Here is a 7,540-nt window from a genome sequence, read left to right as displayed (position 1 = left end):
GAAAAGTCATGCTCACATCAGGCACTGCACTCCTCCAGCCCCTGGCTCCACAGGGAGGGACTGGGGCTGTCCAGTCTCCTCTGGGTTCACAGAGCGAGAGCCACCTCAGACCGGAAGCCTTGCCTTCCCAAAATGGTACTTTTGTTCTCATGCTATCTTCTACCTCTCTCAAAGATGCCTTTTTTTTTTTTAGCTTTTTATTCTGGAAAATCTCAAATATACACAAAAGTAGAGAGAGTCGTAGAATGAATCCTCATGACCTAGCTTCAACTGTTACCAGTTTCCAGCCGCCAACATTGCTTCTCCATTTCCTTCTCCTTCCCTTAGCCTCAAACTAGATTATTTTGAAGCAAATCCCAGACATTTTATTATTTCATCTGCCAAAATTTCTGCATATATCTCTAAAAGATGAGGAGGCTTTTAAAAATATGACCCCAAAATCACCATATAAACTAAAAGAAAATTAACCACAATTCCATTATCTCACATCTAATGCTTAAATGTCCCAACTTTTCCTAGAAATAAATATTTACAGATAGTTTGCTTCAGTCAGGATCCAATCATTGCAGTTGGTTCATATGTATTTTAGGTCTCTTTGAATCTATAGGTTATTTCTTTTTCTATCTCTCTCTTTTGCAACTGCTTTGATTATCTGATGAAGCAGCTGGCTGTTTATCCTGTAGACCCTGCAGCAGTCTGGTTTTTGTTGATTGTCTTCCTGTAGTGATGTGGGGCGAGTTCTTGTTCCCTGCAGTTCTTTTGAATGGGCAGTGAGTTCCAATGCTGGATTCGATTCTGGTTTTATATTTTGGCAAGAATGATTCATAGGTGGTAGTGTGTATTTCTACAGGGAAGTAGTTATCAGTAGCCACGAAGGTCATTGCTTAGGCCCATTATTTCATCAGAGGTTGCAAAATGGGGCTATTCTAACTGTAGCATCAGGGTCACCTGAGATCAGGAGGTCAAGACCAGCCTGGCCAACATGGTGAAACCCCATCTCTACTAAAAATACAAAAATTAGCTGGGCAGGGTAGCACACGTCTGTAATCCCAGCTACTTGGGAGGCTGAGGCAGGAGAATTGCTTGAACCTGGGAGGCAGAGGTTGCAGTGAGCCGAGATCATGCCACTGCATTCCCACCTGGGTGACAGAGTGAGTCTCTGTCTCAATAAAATAAAATAATAAAATAAAACAAAATAACCACTTTGGTGATCCAGAGTTGTGATTAACAATAAAAATGAGAGTCTAGAATTCAAGTCTAGTGTATTATTTTGTACCAACTGGATACCTCCCTGTATATACACACAAAAAGTTATCAGAGCCGGGCACGGTGGCTCACACCTGTAATCCCAGCACTTTGGGAGGCTAAGGTGGGTGGATCGCTTGAACCCAGAAGTTACAGACCAGTCTGAGCAACGTGGTGAAACCCTCATCTCTAAAAAAAATACAAAAATTAGCTGGGCATAGTGGTGTGCAATTGTAGTCCCAGCTATTTGGGAGGCTGAGGTGGGAGAATCACCTGAGCCTGAGGAGGTAGAGGCTGCAGTGAGCTGTGATCCACTGCACTCCAGCCTGGGTGACAGAGCAAGACCCTGTCTCAAAAAAAGTAAATAAAATAAAATTATCAAAAAATGGTGATTGGCCAGGCATAGTGGCTCATGCCTGTAATCCCAGCACTTTGGGAGGCCGAGGCGGGTGGATCACGAGGTCAGGAGATCGAGACCATCCTGGCTAACGTGGTGAAACCCCGTCTCTACTAAAAATACAAAAAATTAGCCGGGCGTGGTGGCAGGGGCCTGTAGTCCCAGCTACTCAGGAGGCTGAGGCAGGAGAATGGCATGAACCTGGGAGGTGGAGCTTGCAGTGAGCTGAGATCGCACCACTGTACTCCAGCCTGGGCGACAGAGTGAGACTCCATCTCAAAAAAAAAAAAGGGTGATTTGCTGGATGATGGTTTAGAGCTGTGCTGGTAGATATGGAAGCTACTAGCCACCTATGGGTAAATTCAAATCTGCTAAAATGAAATGAAAAATTCAGTTCTTCAGTCACAGTAGCCCCATTTCAAGTGCTCAGTGCGTACACTGAAGAAAAGAGTATCAGTCAAATGTCAGGTTTGAGAATATTCTGCTAGTTGTTTCAGTTCTTCGTTTCAAGTATGCAGACATAAGTTTGGAAAACTTCTAGATTCTGTTCTCTGAGGTTGAAATGTTATTTTAACTTTATTGGTTAACTGTGTGGATTGGGGCTGCAAAAGACTCCTCTGTGAGAAAAGAGGCTTCAGGCAAAAATAGTGGGAGGAAGAAAAGGAATCACTATTTTAAAATACACGTTGGGTTCAGCATCTATTGTGTGCTTGGTTTTTGAATGTATATGGTGCCAAATACACAACAACAAAAAAGGCTTCTTAACGAGAGGATTTAATCACTTTCCTGGCACATTAATACCTTTTGGGGGGTATTGTCTTTCAGTCTGTTGTAACCACTGGTTCTGAAATAAACTTCAGGAATTGTGGAGGCCTGGGCAGCCAGAGGAGAGGAAATCCAAGTGAGGCCAGGATCAAAGGGGCAAACAGCGCTGCGGATCTCAAGGTGGAAGCAGAGCCATCGACTCCCCTCGGCTGTCTTTTCCTGGTTTTCCCTTTAATAAATACCCAGGCTCTCGGCCCGGTCTTAGGCAGTGGAGGGCCTGACTTGAACAACAAAGAGAGCCCGGCGAAGAGAGTATTTAGCACTTGGGGAGGAAAGACAGGCCTCTGTGATATTTGGGTGATTCAGTGACAGGAACCGTGGTGGGAAATGTTGAGGATGCAGAACGGGACAGTGACCCCGAGTGGCCCCATCCTGCCCAGCCTGGGCTGCTGTAGAGCCGGCCCTGGATCCAGATAATAATGTTTTTTTTGTTGTTGTTGTTTTGTTTTTTTTCCCTACTGCCTCTTGTATTTACTGGTCTTCCCCCATTATACAGGAAGCATCTTTGAGGATTGTCTTCTATTTCACCTTGCCTTCCCTTGTGTCTATTTCAAGTTACTGACAGACTAAATGTAAATAATGGCCAAAATCTCTCAGCAAATCAAGTGGTGAGCTCGCCCAGGTGCTGGAGAAGGAGGAATCCAGATCCTAATCTCAGTGATTGCTGTCTTCAGCTAACCCTGAACTTAAGTTTGCTATGCTGGAGCTGGTCAACTGATGTGCTTCTGTAGAAAAAAAGCACTTTATGGAGCTTTATATATCACAGGTTATCTGTTTTGGGAAAATAACTTGCAATAATTATTTTAAAAATTGTATTGCCAAGGATAGGGCTCTTCCCATTTTCCTATTGAAAAAATGAATATAGAAGAATTAGCAAATGGATATGTGATATACATATCCATTGTATAGCTGCAGCAGGGTAACTGATGCAGGAATCTAGAACTTGGATACAGTGAAAACCACTTGTAAAGTGTCTGTCAAAGAAAAGAGAAGTAGCAAATCATTTTAATTTCAAGTGCTTTTGTAGAAACTCAACATGGCTTCTATCTTTCCAACCCTAGTCAATGAAAATCCCAAGTGAAATGGGAAATCCACTCCCATAGAGAAGTAATTTCTTTTTTCTTTTTCTTTTTTTTTTTTTTTTTGAGATGGAGTCTCACTCAGTCACCCAGGCTGGAGTGCAGTAGCACGATCTTGGCTCACTGCAACCTCTGCCTCCCGGGTTCAAGCGATTCTCCTGCCTCAGCCTCCTGAGTAGCTGGGATTACAGGCGTGTGCCACCATGCCCGGCTAATAATTTATTTATTTATTTATTTATTTATTTATTTATTTATTTATTTTTTTTTGAGACGGAGTCTCGCTCTGTCACCCAGGCTGGAGTGCAGTGGCGCGATCTCAGCTCACTGCAAGCTCCACCCCCCAGGTTCACGCCATTCTCCTGCCTCAGCCTCCTGAGTAGCTGAGACTACAGGTGCCCACCACCACGCCCAGCTGATTTATTTTTTTTGTATTTTTAGTAGAGACAGGGTTTCACCATGTTAGCCAGGATGGTTTCGATCTCCTGACCTTGTGATCCGCCCGCCTCAGCCTCCCAAAGTGCTGGGATTACAGGCATGAGCCACTGTACCTGGACAACGGATGTTGGCTGTTTTGAAGATGCCAGGAATTAACTTTTTTTTTTCTGAGACAGAGTTTCACTCTTGTTGCCCAGGCTGGAGTGCAATGGCACAATCTTGGCTCATTGCAACCTCTACCACCTGGGTTCAAGTGATTCTTCTGCCTCAGCCTCCCGAATAGCTGAGATTACAGGCACGCTCCACCATGCCCGGCTAATTTTGTATTTTTAGTAGAGACGGGGTTTCACCATGTTGGCCAGGCTGATCTGAAACTCTCGACCTCAGGTGATCCGCCCGCCTCGGCCTCCCAAAGTGCTGGGATTATAGGCATAAGCCACGGTGCACCGGCTGAAAAGTAATTTCTCTTTCCAGATGTATTAGACTGCATCCTCTGCTTTAGTTTTGTAGGATTACATTTTTTTTTAAATTCAGATTTTACTAATTTTCCCGATAGTGTCTTTTTTCTTTTCCAGGATCCAGACCAGAATACCACTTACATTTAGTCATCAAAAACTAGGGGTTGAAAATGTACTTATAGCAGTAATACATGCATATGATTAAAAAATAATAAAGCAGTCCTGAAGGGTATAAAAGTCTCCCTTTCCAACCCTTGTCCAGTATGACTTTATGCAAGATATGTGACACATGCTAAGTCAATACCACATCCCACAGAGTGTCAGAAAACTTCTACAGAAGAGTTTCATTCTATGGACAGAAAACCAAGTGAGTTATTTGTTCATTTAGTTAGAAAATAACTATTAGTGCCGGGCGTGGTGGCTCATGCCTGTAATCCCAGCTTTTTGGGAGGCTGAGGTGGGCGGATCACGAGGTCAGGAGATCGAGATCATCCTGGCTAACACGGTGAAACCCCGTCTCTACTAAAAATACAAAAAATTAGCCGGGTGTGGTGACGGGCGCCTGTAGTCCCAGCTACTTGGGAGGCTGAGGCAGGAGAATGGCGTGAACCCAGGAGGCGGAGGTTGCAGTGAGCTGAGATTGCACCACTGCACTCCAGCCTGGGCAACAGAGTGAGACTCCGTCTCAAAAAAAAAACACCAAAAAACTATTAGTACATGAGGTTTAAGTCAAATGACAATGTTAAAGAAACCTTTAGTATCAGGTCAGGAGATCGAGACCATCCTGGCTAACACGGTGAAACCCCGTCTCTAGTAAAAAATACAAAAAATTAGCTGGGCGTGGTGGTGGACACCTGCAGTCCCAGCTACTCGGGAGGCTGAGGCAGGAGAATGGCATGAACCCCGGAAGCAGAGTTTGCAGTGAGCCAAGATCGTGCCACTGCACTCCAGCCTGGGAGACAGAGTGACTCCATCTCAAAAAAAAAAAACAAATAAAAAAATAAAAATAAAAATAAAGAAACTTATAGTATCATAATCCTTTAACTGATTCCAACCCTGACTTTCCACTGTATCCTTGCGGAGGTTGTTTTTTAGACATATATAAGCACACTCCATAAGAACTTCATTTAGAGCAAAAGGAGGAGAGAATGGGAGAGGCTGAAATCTTATTTCACTTATTGGAGATTATGATCTAACACAAACTCCCAGGAAAACATTCATAAGATAATAATGCCTGTTTAGTCAGTTTGGAGGATTATCAAACCACAAACGGAATGCTGGAATTTCTTTTTTTCTCTTTTTTTTTTTCTTTTGAGACGGAGTCTTGTTCCATTGCCCAGGATGGAGGGCAGTGGCACAATCTTGGCTCACTGTGACCTTTGCCTCCCAGGTTCAAATGATCCTCCTGCCTCAGCCTCCCAAGTAGTTGGGGTTACACGTGTGTGCCACAATGCCTGGCTAATTTTTGTATTTTTTTGTAGAGACGGGTTTTTGCCATGTTGGCTAGGCTGGTCTCAAACTCCTGACCTCAGGTGAATGGCCACCTCGGCTTCCCAAAGTGCTAGGATTAGAGGTGCAAGCCACTGAGCCTGGCCTGAATGCTGGGATTTCTTCTCATGAGTTTAGATTGCTTTACCTATATGTTTATGCTTCACTAAACTACTGCCTGCTTCCGTGATGAGCAGATGCTTCATTTGTCTCCACAGGTCCATGTTCCTGGCTATGACAAAACGGGCAGGCTCTGGGTCCCCTCACAAGTGAGCAGATGGCGACAGAGGACCGAGGCCTGGACAGAGGACCCAGGGGAAGGGAGTGGATTTCTACATGGTGGGCTGGAGAATTCCTGTGATGCCCAGCTCCTGGGCAGAGTTTCTGGGCTGCTCAAGCCATCTCTGGCTCTTAAGCTTCAGCTGGCGGCCAGCAGCCAGCAAACCTCCAGTGTCCTCCTGGGGCTGGCCTCCTGGTCCCTGTAGCTACATACAGTAACGCATCCATCACTGCAGCCTGCAAATAGGAACCCGAGGAGCCCAATGTGCCTGAAAGATGACAACCCGAGACTGGGGTGGGGCTGGGCTTCACCGTCCTCCTGAGGGAGACAGAGGAGCTCCATGTAACCATGGGAGTCATGCTTTGAAGTCAGCTTGGCACACTGGCTTTAGAGGTATATGGGCCTCTGTGTAGATTGTGGCATATCTCCTGATCTGTGAAGTTGGAATAGGAATAACACACACAAAGCCTGGCCTGGCACAGTGACACTTCACACATGTTTTTTTGAAATAATGAATGAATGAGCATAGAGAAATATTCCTGAACTCCTGTTCCCAGCATGATAACCTCAATGACCTTGCAAAGGAATAAAAGAGGAAGACAAGAGGGGGAAAGAAAGAAAGGAGAAGGGGTGGAAGGAAGATGGAAGAGCAGGAGGTAAGTATATCAGCTGCCCAGAAGAGCCTCAGGGGCTACACAGGACAGTCCCTGCCAAACCCACCCCTTACCACAGCCAGGAGAGAATCAAGCCCAAATTCTTCTCTGCAGCAGCTCCAAGAATACTTTCCGCTTTGCCACCTGGAATGTTCACCCAGGATAAAAAGATCCAAGCTCTTCTGAGACTGTCTATTGACCTTCTAGAATGCAGAGACGGGACGGGGATTGTGCCCTGAAAGATCCTCCCAGTAAAGATCTCCCTTTGAGTCGGCCTCAGTGAGTGATCCCTGTGAAATTAGCGCTCAGGTGCTGGAAGCAAAAAGACCTAGGCCTCTATGTTCCTCTCTTGAGTTCTTGCACTGTGGTGGGGCAGTTCCCATAGTGGACCATGGGTTTCTCTTTCAATAAGGAGAGCTCAGTGACATCCAATTCGACAGACATTCACTAAGGGCCTAGCACTGCGCCTCACGCAGTATAGGTGTACAAAGCAGACACTCAATAAACTCAGAAAGGGAGAGGTGGGTTCCTGCTTGCTAAGACTTTATAATCTAGCAGGGGAAGCAGATAGAGAAACCATAACCATAGCACAAAGTAGAGAAAATGGGAGCTTTCAGAGCCCCAAGGGGCAGAGGAAAGAATGATGATTCAGGGCGCGTGGAAACTTCATGAAGTGGCTT

Source organism: Pongo abelii, chromosome 1 (assembly GCF_028885655.2).
Source record: "Pongo abelii isolate AG06213 chromosome 1, NHGRI_mPonAbe1-v2.0_pri, whole genome shotgun sequence".
Lineage (NCBI taxonomy): Eukaryota > Metazoa > Chordata > Mammalia > Primates > Hominidae > Pongo > Pongo abelii.
The sequence above is the reverse complement of the archived record's forward strand: the minus strand, read 5'-3'. Positions refer to the sequence as shown.